At 39.6% G+C, this 13,221-nt stretch overlaps 1 protein-coding gene across 1 annotated transcript in view; it reads right to left on the bottom strand.

Annotated features, from left to right (window-relative positions):
• Positions 1 to 9,746, bottom strand: part of rai1 (retinoic acid induced 1) — a 58,911-nt gene extending 49,165 nt beyond the window's left edge. The window contains exon 1 of the mRNA XM_079620499.1: positions 9,572 to 9,746. The gene's annotated coding sequence lies outside the window, so the exon portion shown is untranslated. The remainder of the gene's footprint in view (positions 1 to 9,571) is intronic.
• Between the last annotated feature and the right edge of the window lie 3,475 nt (positions 9,747 to 13,221).

Genomic DNA, 13,221 nt, shown 5'->3' with positions numbered 1-13,221 from the left:
AACGTACCCTAAGTTGCTGGTATTATTATTATAATAATATTTGTAATGATATAAGAGTAAAAATATTAATAAATATGTAATATAGTGCATATATTTAGAAAAATGCTCCTCAATAAAGTTTTTCTAGCTAACTAGGTCATTGAATGGCTTTACGTGACATTGTTCATTAATGTCTTACCGCGTTTGAAACACTCATCGAACGAGATATGATACAGTAAGCTCTACTGTATCTTTCAACATACCTTCTGATGTTCATTGATGTTTATTTGGTGCTCTAACTAGGTAATATTGAGGAAGAGATGATCGGCTCACGACACGTTCCGCTATAGCGATCTGTCAAGACACATTTAAGAGCGGCAAAAAAGAGTTTGAAAGCCGAGACTTGTTTCATATCAAAAGTAATCTGTGTCTTGTCTGTCGGCGTTGTTTTTTGTGTGTTTTAAGCACAAACCTCACTAAACTGTATTAGATGTATTCTGAATTCAATCTATATTTTACAAAACAGGTCTTAATATCTTGTACAATATTGCTTCTCAAGTATGATGTTATGATTTTTTTTAATTAAATTTAGAAAAAGATTATTGCCATGCACAATGAGGAGAGGACAGAGAAATTACTGTATATATGTTGTGCTATTAAAGAGGCTTAACAGCATTTTCCAAATCTAAGAGACAGAGATGTGTATTCATGGCCCACTTTACTGTCCCGATACACGTCGTCCCCCAAGAGATCGTCTCTGTCCTTCCCCCCCCCCCCACACACACACGTAACTCATTGACGCAGCAATCCTTATAGACAGTGAACTAATCGTGTCTGCTAGTGAAGACAAGCCATGAGATCTTCTCAAATCAAACCAACGCAGTTGTCAGCTTTTGTAGTGCTATGAAAGGATTAGTTCTTGGTTCCTTTTCAAAAGCAGACCCCGTTTTGACTATAGTACCTTGTTGTGCGGTCCCTGACGCTAACGTTAGGCTATGCGGCGTCACCCTCCTTCTAACGGTTATATAATTCAAACGGCTGTTTGAGGCCGAAGAACTTTTCAAATGCTTCTGTGCTGCTGTGATCATGGGAAAAAAAAATCATCTGCAACAGTACGGCTTAAAGTCACCCCCCTCCCCCTTTCATCTGTTACCACCGGCCCATGAGAGTCGTTAAAAATCCCACGCAATCCCCCTCGTTGCTCTGCGGACTCCAGAAGAGATCGAACAACGCCACTGGAGATCTCACACCAGCAGCTACCTGTAGGTGCCCTTGATAGTGTCGCACACTCGTGGCCCGGGATGTGCTGATGCTAGGTGGTAAATTGGTCTGTGCAGCTGGTCTCTCCTGAGGGGATGTGGTATGGATCACATACAGTCAGAATTGGGACGCAAATAAATCACATGCAAATGCTTTCGCTCAGTCTCTACGGAGGCTTGAATCTGTGCGTTCAACCTGAACCAGTAGATTTGAGCTTTGCCATATATGCAAAGATTTCTATGCCCTTTTTTTTCACTTATTACTGTCCTTGGTAATGCATGGCTATAATTGTTGCTCATACTTGGGGTTAGGGGTTTGTTCTAAACCATTAACCCTAAATATTAAACCCTAACGGCTTATTGTTTGTCCCATTGTCTTGAATGAACCTCACATCGCGTGGCTTGTTGAGGAAGGTGTGCTGTTATTTGAACTCTCTAAGACTTGCATTGAAGGAAGGACTTTAATCATGTATTGGAATATGGACCTTATGTAGCCCCGCCCCTTTTCAGCGCTGCGCTCGTTGTCTTTTGACTTCCGGGTCTGTATTTTCACAGCGATCTTGCGTATTTATGAATGAACGGCTCGTTTTAAAATCTTCCCGGTCTACTCTGCTTCAAACATTACAATCCTCATGATAACTTTCGTTAACTTTACATTAAGTAAATACACTTTAAAAGCTAGTTACTGCTGGACTGCGGTCATTAGCGCCCTTGTTAGCATGGAAACTGCGGTTCGAATCTCGCTCTGAGCTGTGCGAGTAGAACCGGAGGGGTTAGCTACCAGAACACTCTAGTAACCAGATTGATCCAGTTAGTTCTGTCAGGACCACTATCATCAAATACGATTGACAATTAGCATACAGTTTGGATTGGCGGTATGGTTCTGTTCTGGGTTAGAATTCCCTGCGCATCCATGCAGCCTAGCATCGATAAGAGCAGGGAAAGCTGCAATAACCTCCCGTAGGGTAAACAGAACAGAACCAACATGAATGTATTGCAGATATTATTCAGTTAAGATTTTAATGTACAACATAATTCGAGAATTTAGTCTGATTCAAAGGGGAATCAGAATGCCAAATCCCGACTGACGAGAGGAGGAGCTGGGGAAGGAGGAGGGTAATTTGCTCCTGAGAAACACCATAGCTGCTGATAATACTGAAGGAGCTTATATATGTAGGCCTATACAGTGATAGGCAATAGCTGAGGGTCAATAGCTAACGTGACCTGCCACAACTAACGCTATGCTTGATTTTAGATTTTTTTTTAATTTTCAGTTTTGTTTAGATTTCGTTTTAATACGTTTTTTTTGCATCCCCCCCCCCCCCACACACACTTTTTTTAATTTAAAAAACAAATGATAATATCATGTTTGTTAAGTCATGTTTATTTGTTAATATTATTGTACTATTGTTTTATTAATTCAGGGCTGCCAAAGTTAACTGGTATCATTTAAAAATGTTTTACAACATTTAAATTGATCGTCAAAGTCTTGTGTTATTGCTATCTAGTGGCATTATCATGTTTAATGGAAAGTTTTACAATACACATTCATATTTTCAAAAAAAAAAAAAAACTGTAAAATGTAAAAAATACTAGTTTTATTTTACTTAGCTCTGAAGTCATAATTTAATTTATTTCTGTTTCAGTTTTCACAGTACAATTAGTTTACATTTTTTTTAAACAATTATTTATTTTTATTATAAAATTTTATTGTATTATTCAATATTTTCAATTCATCAGTGATAATAACACTTCCTAAACACCCTAGAAACCACTCAAACACGTATTGCCCATGTGGGTGATGCAGTTACAATTGCGCTAAACCCTAAAACCACGGAAAGCAAACGTTACTTACTACATAACAAATTAAGCGAAGCTCAAAATGAATGCCTCTTTTATTTATTTATTAAGGCCTCGTTTTCTCAGCAATCGGTTTGTCAGAAGTGAGGCGTGGCAGGAAGCAGGAGTGTTTGTGTGCGCATGTGTGTGTGCACTAGCGTTCTGGGCCAGTGGACTGGTAAATACAGCGGCTGTGGAGTGGAAATGAAGGCTGGATCTATTTGGAGAAACGCTAGATGACCTTCCACTGAGCTGGATGACATCTAAGCGATTTCACCGTGCAGCATACCACCAACGCCATGCGTCACACGCTCACAATCACACACAGATGTGTATGTTCAGACACACGTGGAAATGAGGGGCGTAAACACGCACACAAACAGAAACAACAGGGCATGAGTCCATAACGCACAGCCACACACAGACAGTTGCACAAACATGCACATCCAAAAATTAATGGCCCAGAAAACGAGAGATCAAGCCAGATCACACATTAAGGCCCGTTCACACTCAGAGCGAAAACTATAAAGATATCAATAAAGATAACTATATTAGCGTCAACAGCAGTGGATGGCATCGTACTGTTTATTATAAGCTCGTGCTGCAGTTTTGTCGTCTGTCGCATTAAATGCTCGAGGTCTTTGAAGCAGCATGGATTCTGATTGGCTGTCAATATTTTTTACCGTTAATCCGCTGGAAAAAAGCGTTCTTCTGAAAGTGATATCAGCAACATTGTTTCTCTGTGCCGTTGTTGTTACAGTTGTGGCATGAACTCTGCTGTTCTTTTATATTGAGAATGTTTTTTTAGAACTATATCTTTATCATAGTTATCGTCCTTGGTGTGAACAGGCTTTAGCCAACAATATGTGCCGAGAAAGAATCATTTTTACTTAATTACCCGTACAAACATAGGGCTTGACTAACTTTATTGGTCACCAGTCACTGTTGTTTTCCAAAGTTACAAGCCACTCAGCATTTTTACTGGCCACAATTCTGACATCGATACCATGGGGAAAAGCTGCCATAGATATTTTTAATGGTATTTTAGCAGGTATTTTAGGCTGCTGTCACTTTAAGAGCCGACACACAGATCCGTTATACCGTTACACGTATTCTTTCTGAACTCTTTACATTCACTTAAAACAACTGACTGTGTTTACATAAATACTCGCCAAGATCGGCATTTTGACATTATTTTGTGTGTATTTGACTGTTTAAGCGCAATAAGCAGCGAGAAAGAACTCAATTTAATACTGAGAAGCGGCTTTGTGTGCCACACTGTGAGCACAAGATCTGTGGGAATGAGTAAAATGATGCGCAATACACGCAATCCCATGCCGGAATTCAAGCCCTGTAACAGCAGCAATATTCATCCGGAGCAAATGAAGCGAGTGAGTGAGGAGAGGCGGGTTTGTGAGTCGGAGAGATGAGAGAGTGCAGCTGGTATCGTATATCTATTCTGCGGAAAATGAGTATTGGAGGCATTTCAGATATTTCAGAATCGATGTACAAAAATCTGTATTTCTGACAACACTATTGCACTTAGTTTATTATTTCAGATGCCTTTTTCAATTGAAAAATGTATATTACATAATATTATATTATATAAAATCATGTAGCCTAAGTGGTGCACATTGACCCATGCAACCAATGCCTTGAGTTTCCGGCGGGAGTTTGGCGTCTGTTTGATTGGCCAATGGCAGATGGGGGGAGTGTCCAGGAAACGTGTTAGGAAACAATTATAATTTTTTTACACTGCCACTACTAGAGCAGAAATCACACACTTCAACTTCAAACAGATCACTCGTCTGTAAATATGACATCGCGGTTATAAGACATCTCGCTTGCACGTGAACGCTGAGACTGGCGCATTCGTGAAACGTTCCTGTGGCGTCGATTCATTACGGTGTCACACACACACACACACACACACATCTGACCCCATGACCGTCGAGTTTGTTGTTTATTTCTTCTCTCCATCCATTAATTTCCCGTTCCCCGCTCATTCGGAGCGAAGACTGCTGAGCCCAGTGCTGCATAGACACCGGCATCTGGAGATAAATAATTCCTCCATCGCTCCTCTCCTCTCTTCCTCCCTCGCTCGCCCTGCCCCGTCCTGACCTTATGGATCTGTTTTGAGCCGTGCCAGATTGTTGCCAGGGGGGCAGTGTTCCGAAAGACATTGAAGCCGACCTGGGCGCCGCCATTGGCTAGCGGACCCCCACCTGCTGTTAGCATTCCATTGACTCCCATTCATTTTGGCGTCACTTTGACAGCGAATAACTTTACATCTGAGGCGTTTAAAGACACCGTTTGTCCATTGTTTATTTCTAAAGAAACACGAAAATGTATAAAAGGCTCCATTACCTTGTATCTTACGTTATGGCCCCGTAGAAGCAGTTTTTGTAAAAATAGGCTAACGATTGCGTCATACCTGCGCGACTCTGTCGCACAAGTCGAAAAATTACCGTATGGACAGGCAGAGAAGCTCGCAAGCAATCGGGAGGACGTGGAGGCATAAAGTCAAGGGAGAAGCCCATAGAGAGTGATAAAGTTGCTCCCGTTGCTAGCTCATGGACAGCAAATACCCACACTCTCCGTCTCTGCGAGATTCGGAAGGGAATGATTCAGATTTCTCTCGGCACAGCTACTAGAAGACCTACAGGTTGCTCACGTCACATCTACGTCGTCAAGGTCAGTTTGAGCCTGCGCAGTTCGCCTTGCGATCAGGAAGTGAGTGCTTCTAATTGACTTCACTGCTCTCCGTTGAAACCTATGGGGTCGCTGTGTCCAGTTTATATACTGTCTATGATTGTTGCTCAGGACTCTCGCACCTAGAAAACAGCGGAAGGGGGAGGGGTGCTGTCTTTCCTCTCTTCACCTCATATCCGTCTCTCTCTCGGTCTACTCTTTCCCACTGCCTCTATCTAATTTCTTTCCCATCACCTTCTATTCTTGAAAGAGCCGACGGTCTCCGATACCCCCCCCCCCCCTCTCTCTCTCTCTCTCTCTCTCTCTCTCTCTCTCTCGTTCTCTTTTTCATGGTTGTTCTCTGACTGACCCTCAGGTGTGTGACAGTTTCAGTGGATTGCATCAGCCTCCACGCTTTAGTCACTGACAAAATACGATATAGCACCATGTAGGGCTGGGCGATGTGATGGTATAGGCCTACAGTGCGCTGGTAGACATTTATCAGCTTCTAGATTTTTGCATGAGCGGCGAGGCTGTATTTACACGGGCAGGACTGCGTTATGTTATTTACACATGAGAAAATATGGAAAACTGCACAAATACAGAGTCAGTCAAGATGACCAAGAACTTGTTTTTAAGGGCAGAAACGTGGAGCAGGGTTTAGCTGTTTATGGTTGCAGGGCAACGTCACAACTTGCCGCATTAATATAGAATTCTCTGGAAGTGTTTAGCTATTTTGGAACAGCTTTGATGTGGCTCATCCAATCAGAATTCAGAGTCATTATAATGTCAGCTCTGTGTCCTGTTTATTTGTGAAGCTGGGTTTGCTCTGAACCCACAAGTATTATTCATTTATGATAATCTGATCTTTTGATTTGCATCATCAAGTTTTTATTTGCTGGATATTGTTCATTTGATTTTCTAAAAAAATAGGCATTGCAGTGCAAAATCTTTTTCTTAATCGTTATTTTTTTCTTGTTTTCCAGTATTTATTTATTTTTTAAAGCATAAATCATAAAGAAAAAATAGAGTAAGGTTTGTGTTTAAAATAAGAATGTCATCGGAGAAAGAAAATATGAGTGAAACTTAATTATTAAAACAATGTGTTTATTTATTTGTTTGTTTATAACTTATTTCAACTATATTTATTTAATTTCACTATAAGCATAAATAATTATGAGAAAGTAAAAATAGAGAAAGGTTTGAGTTTAAAATAAGAATGTCATTGGAGTAAGGAAATGCAGTAAAAAATGTAGTAAAACTTAATCCTTAGAACAATTTATTCATTTATTATTTAAACTATAAATCATCAGGTAAAATGGAGTAAGGTTTGTGTTTAAAATAAGAATGTAATTGGAGTGAAATTTTTTTTGGTAAAAATGTAGTAAAACTTAATCCATAAAACAATTTATTTATTTTGACTATATTTATTTATTTATTTATTTATTTCGACTATATTTATTTATTTAATATAATTTTAAGCATAAATCATAAGGTAAAAATAGAGTAAGGTTTGTGTTTAAAATAAGAATGTCATTAGAGTAAGAAATGTTGTAAAATTGTAGTAAAACTTAATCATTAAAACAATAAGTTTATTTATTAATTAATTTATTTGTTTGTTTATAATTTATTTCAACTATATTTATTTAATTATTTTCATTATAAGCATAGATCATAAGGTAAAAATAGGGTAAGGTTTGTGTTTAAAATAAGAATGTCATTGGAGTAAAAAAACTTTTGTAAAAATTTAGTAAAACTTAATCCTTAAAAAATATATTTATTATTTATTTCAACTATATTTATTGATTTTATTTCATTTTAAGCATAACTCATAAGGTAATAGAGTACAGTTTTGTAACATTGTTAAATATATATTGTTTAGATATCAAACATTTAGGCATGATGTTTAAATATTTTAATGGAAAATAAAAATCGATTAAGGCAGCTTACAATTATATTTTGGTTTGCATTCATCACGTTCTAAATGCAAAAAGAAAATAATCAAATAAGATACCTTTCTTTTGTGAAATATTTAATTTACTGGATCATCCAAAAAATAGTCAGTGATATAATATGATATGGTGGTGTGTAATAATATTAAATAGTAATATAACATTAAATAACAACATTAGATGTTACATATTTGATATGGTATTCTATCTCATATTTTTACTGGAATTTATAATATAATATGACTCATACTGTGATAGAAGACTGTGATCATACCGCCTCCCCCAGCAAGCGTTTGGCACATGATCTAGTCTGCTGATGTCTTGGGTTGTTTTACATGCAAGAGTGACGCTCTTAACCTTGGGAATACAGTTGCGACCTTTTCTTCTTCTTCAGTAGATGCGTCTAGCGTGTTATTGCAGATGTTGGTATCAATTTTTCCTCTTTTGTAATTCACTCACATATTCATGCTATCCCTCCATTTTTCTCCCCGCCTTCATATTCATCTCACCTCTCTCCACTCCGTATCTGTCCATCTCACACACACACACACACACACACACACACACACACACACACACACACACACACACACACACACACACACACACACACACACACACAGCTCTCCGCCTGTCAGTCACACTCCCTCTGCGCGCGCGCACACACACACGCGCGCGCGTCTCTAAATGGATTCTTGCGGAGAGGGGCCGTCCAGAGCATCAATATCAGTCAGCTGTGACACTGCAGTCTCAGTGCAGCGTTTAATAGGTTAGAGCTGTCTTATACCCCTGAGTTTCCCTGATCAAGGGCATGATGCATGCAAAACAACACACACAGAAAACACGACGAATTCCCTCGAAACGCATGTAAACAAACCAATACGAGCGATACGATGCTTTCCGGAAAACCCCAATCACAAAATCATCACATAAACGCAGGTTTTCATATAAAGCGCAACACACACACTGCATATGCACAATGCGTCTCTCTTCAACATAAACACAAGAGCATGTCAAGACTGAAATTATCGCTGAAGTTTTGTGTTGTTTTGGATTTTTGCCTCACACATTTCGTCTGCGGATCCATGAGTGATACGATGCTTTCATCACTAAATCTTCCTCACAGAATCACACAAACACATTCTCATGTAAAGCGCAACACGCTCTTCATTTGCATAATGCGTCTTCGTATATAAACACAAGAGCACGTCATATAGTTTTGCGTTGCTTTTAATTTCGGCTCCAAACATATAGCTCACGTTTCAGCGGATCCATGGACAAAGTGCACGTGTTTCATTCACGTTTAGATTGAATATTAAAATTGAGGTTTTTAATATTTAAATACTCTTGAAAATAAAGGTTTCTTCTTGGCATCGACGGTTCCACGAAGAACCTTTAGCCTAACGTCCGTGGAATCATTCCATTGCACTTTATTGTGAAAAAGGTTCTTTAGAAATATTCCGTTCTTTTGGAACCTTGATTTGCAAGATTGTATGAGCTCGTAACACACACCAAATACAGTTTCGACGCCAACACAACATACAAACATAGCTACAAGGTATCCCTCTCGTACAGCATCTGTTGCTATAGTACGAGTCTCCAGATTTGAGATCAGTGCCGTAGTTTACCTTGCACTAATTCTGAACGCGATTAGTGCAGGACTAAACTGAACTCAGATCAGACTCTGAGCGCGACGGCAAACACATGTGCAGCCTGTTATCCAACACGCCCCCCTGTCCCCATGCATGCGGCTCTGGAGACGCACAGCAGCGCTCAGTCCCAGGCACTCATCCATCCACCCGCTCGCTCTGACACTAAGCGCGTTAAACGCGGTGAAACATGCGTCTCTACCTGCGGCGGTGCCTGTGCCTGGATCCCGGTCCTCTGGATCAGGTCCTCCTGCAACGCGGAAAATGGCAGATATTCCCTGTCAGTGGCAGACTCGTCTCTCTCCCTGTCTCTCTCTCTCCTAGTCTCTCTCGCTCTATTTCACTTTCCTCCTTCCCTTCGCTGCCATGTTCGGAGCGGAGCGGGGCGGGGGCTGGGGGTGGACCGAACGGGGTTGGGGGTTCTGTTTGGAGGAGAAGAGACGAGCGTAAAGGAGAGAAAGGGGGCTCAGGGGAATAAGAAAGCAATTAGAGGGCAGTCCTCTCTTACTTCCAGACGGAATGTATAATGGAATTAGCTCAGGGGGGCTCGCAAGCCAGCGAATGTGTGTGTGAATGCTGATTTGTGAAGGGGGGAGACCACCTGCTCTAGCGGGGAGATAGAGAGGACAGAGATGGAGGGGAAAGATGTCAGCTTCAAAGGCTGTCTCACAGGTTGGCGATCTCTCATCGGAGCGGCGAAACGCACCGTGCGCGCGCGTGTGTGTGTGTGCGCGTCAAGAGTGTGGTGTGGACGAGCCGGGAGTTGAAACATGCGAGAGAGTTCGCTTAGATGAGGAGAGAGCCATAGATGAGAAAGATCACAAACGAGATCTCTAATATTTCAATTATTTATTCCTCGACAGCACTGAGAATTGAACAGAGGACAAATGGAGACCATGTGAAATCTAAATGGGAGTTTTGAGGTCATTTATAGTCTAGCGTACTCGGCCGATGACTCATACTGCACTCACAGGCGTATGCAAATTTTTGCCCAATCAGGTGATCTCTATGGGGAGAAGGTACCTCCCCCTTTTGTCACCTGCAACTGATTAGCAAAAGCCAGTAGCAAAACTTGTTTCAAGGCTGTAATGTGAACAAACATGTTTACAAAAAAAGGGATCTTGATAAACTTCCGGTTTCAAAAGGAAATACACCAACACAAGAAAGCTGCCCCAACTTTATTGTTGTAGGCCTACAAAAAATACAAGTAATTATGAAATTACATACAAAGATGTACTTAAGTGGGCAAGAAAAACTCTATTAAGTTAAACTTTTGCTAATGCTAATTGCTAAAGCTAATTGCATTTAATCATAATTGAAACTATAATATATTTTCATTTAATGTCACTTATCATCAGACACTTATCATGAAGTGTCATTGCATTTGGTTTTAAAAGAGTTAAAGTGTACTTAAAGTGTTCTTATTTTTCAGAAGGGAAGTTAAATATTTCAAAATTCTCAAAAAGAAATGAACATGAAAGACCAAATTATCAGAGGTATGTTATGTTAAAAGCTATAGTTAAAAGCCCTTTATATTCTTAACCAATCTCATTTGGGTCTATTTTTTACTAATAAGGCATTTAAGGATAAACATCTGAGATCAAGTAAATACTTAAAAGACATAACTGAGATCTCCTGAGGTGTTTTCCTCCGGGGAGAAACACTGAGGCTGGAGAGATTTTTATGACGCAGAGTGCCAGTGACTATGAAAGTGTGTGTGTGTGTGTGTGTTTCACAGATTGTGTCATGAATAAAAATAAGCCGAGCATACTAATACCTTTCTGCCTGTAATTGCAAGTCCACTTCTTTATACTCTCTCTACCAACCATCAAATCAGAATCCAGAATGCAGTCATCAATATCACTGCACAACAACCGTCATATCTCATTCATCTCAGTCGGAAGTGCAACAACCAGTCTATATTAAAGGACTAGATCGCTGCATTCCTGACCGTGCTCTGACACTGAGTCTGACAGTATTTCTCTCCGATTGATTTGGGATTTGATTTCTCTCCAGAAACGCGCCACTGTGCGACCTTGAACACGCAAGACTAGACTGATATTTTACATGCAGATTTCCTGTCTCGAATATCAAGTCATACAGTTCTTTGAATGAATCTACTCTTGTTTTGCTTTAGATTTTTTTTTTTTTGTCGACACACTTAAAAAAAAAAAGAATGAGATACAATAAAATAAAATAAAATTCACAGTAAACAAATGAAATCCATTCAGGCACTGGGGTAAATACTAGATGAGGATGCAGCCTTAAATATTCTATAGTGGACTGAAAATATTTTTTAATTTGAGTAAAAAAAATAAACAAATCTGATTTAGAGGACAATCATTCCTGATTTTAGAATGCAAAATCCTTCTCGTTTGTTATTGACCGTGTTGTCATTTTAAATGATTAAAGGAATAGTTCACCAGAAAAGAAAATTCGCAATTTATAGCAGAATTTCCTGCCTCCTCTTTTACATACAGGGAAATTCAACGGTGATGGGGCTATCACTCTCCTACAACAAATAATCAAATACATCAATACATTCCATTACGACACTACATTCTATATTCTCTATGCATTCTAAACCGTAGATAGATAAATAGATAGATACAGACACAGATAGATAGATGGATAAATAGACAGACAGACAGACAGACAGACAGACAGACAGACAGACAGACAGACAGACAGACAGACAGACATAAAACACAGACAGACAGATACAGACACAGATGGACAGACAGATACAGACACAGATGGACAGACAGACAGACAGACAGACATAAAACACACACACACACACACACACACACACACACACACACACACACACACACACACACACACACACACACACACACACACACACACACACACACACACACACACACACACAGACAGACAGACAGACAGACAGGTAGGTAGATAGACAGATAGATATATAGACATATCGACAGACAGACAGATAGATATAAAGATAGACAGACAGACATATAGACAGATAGATATAACAGATAGATAGATAGATAGATAGATAGATAGATACAGTAGATAGATAGATAGATAGATAGATAGATAGATAGATAGATAGATAGATAGATAGATAGATAGATAGATAGATAGATAGATAGATAGATAGATAGATAGATAGATATAGATAGATAGATAGTAAGGTTGCAGGTAGACACAGGTTCATTAATGGTTTGTTGAAGGGGAGATTGTGTCACATGCCTCTTTTTGGGACGCACTAATGAAGCCCCACCCCGCAATTAATGAATGTCTGTCGCTTTCTTCTCCTCCATTTACTTTACTTTAACAGTGAATTGATGCCTGACAGAGGAATCATGCTAATGAGCGCTGAGAGAGAGAGAGAGAGAGAGAGAGAGAGAGAGAGAGAGAGAGAGAGAGAGAGGATCTTTGGGTCAGATGCTCTCATGAGCACATGATCAATCTGTTTGTGTGTGTGTGTGTTGGGGGAGAAGGTGTCTCACTGTTACCATAGAGACGAGAGGACAGTGGTCTTGAACATCACTATTGGGCAGGAGGGATGCTCATACAAGCGGTGGGAAAGGTTATAAATGCTGGTGTTGGTGTGCATGAAAATAAGAGATGGGCTTCAGACAAGCCAGAAGACACGGTTGTACTGAGCTAAATCTGAGCTATTAGTGCAATAGCTAGTAGGCTAATCTAAACTATTCAACCTCTTGACATAGAACATCCGAATTTGTGTTGCCTTGTACTACAGTAGGCTATAACACGAAAAGGCTCAATGTCATGTTCATAGAGTTAAATTAACGTAACATTTAATTTCTGACATGTTTATCCGTTCATGATATTGTCATTCATCGGCAG

The sequence above is a fragment of the Phoxinus phoxinus genome (assembly GCF_949152265.1).
Source record: "Phoxinus phoxinus genome assembly, chromosome: 1".
NCBI lineage: Eukaryota > Metazoa > Chordata > Actinopteri > Cypriniformes > Leuciscidae > Phoxinus > Phoxinus phoxinus.
The sequence above is the reverse complement of the archived record's forward strand: the minus strand, read 5'-3'. Positions and strand labels throughout refer to the sequence as shown.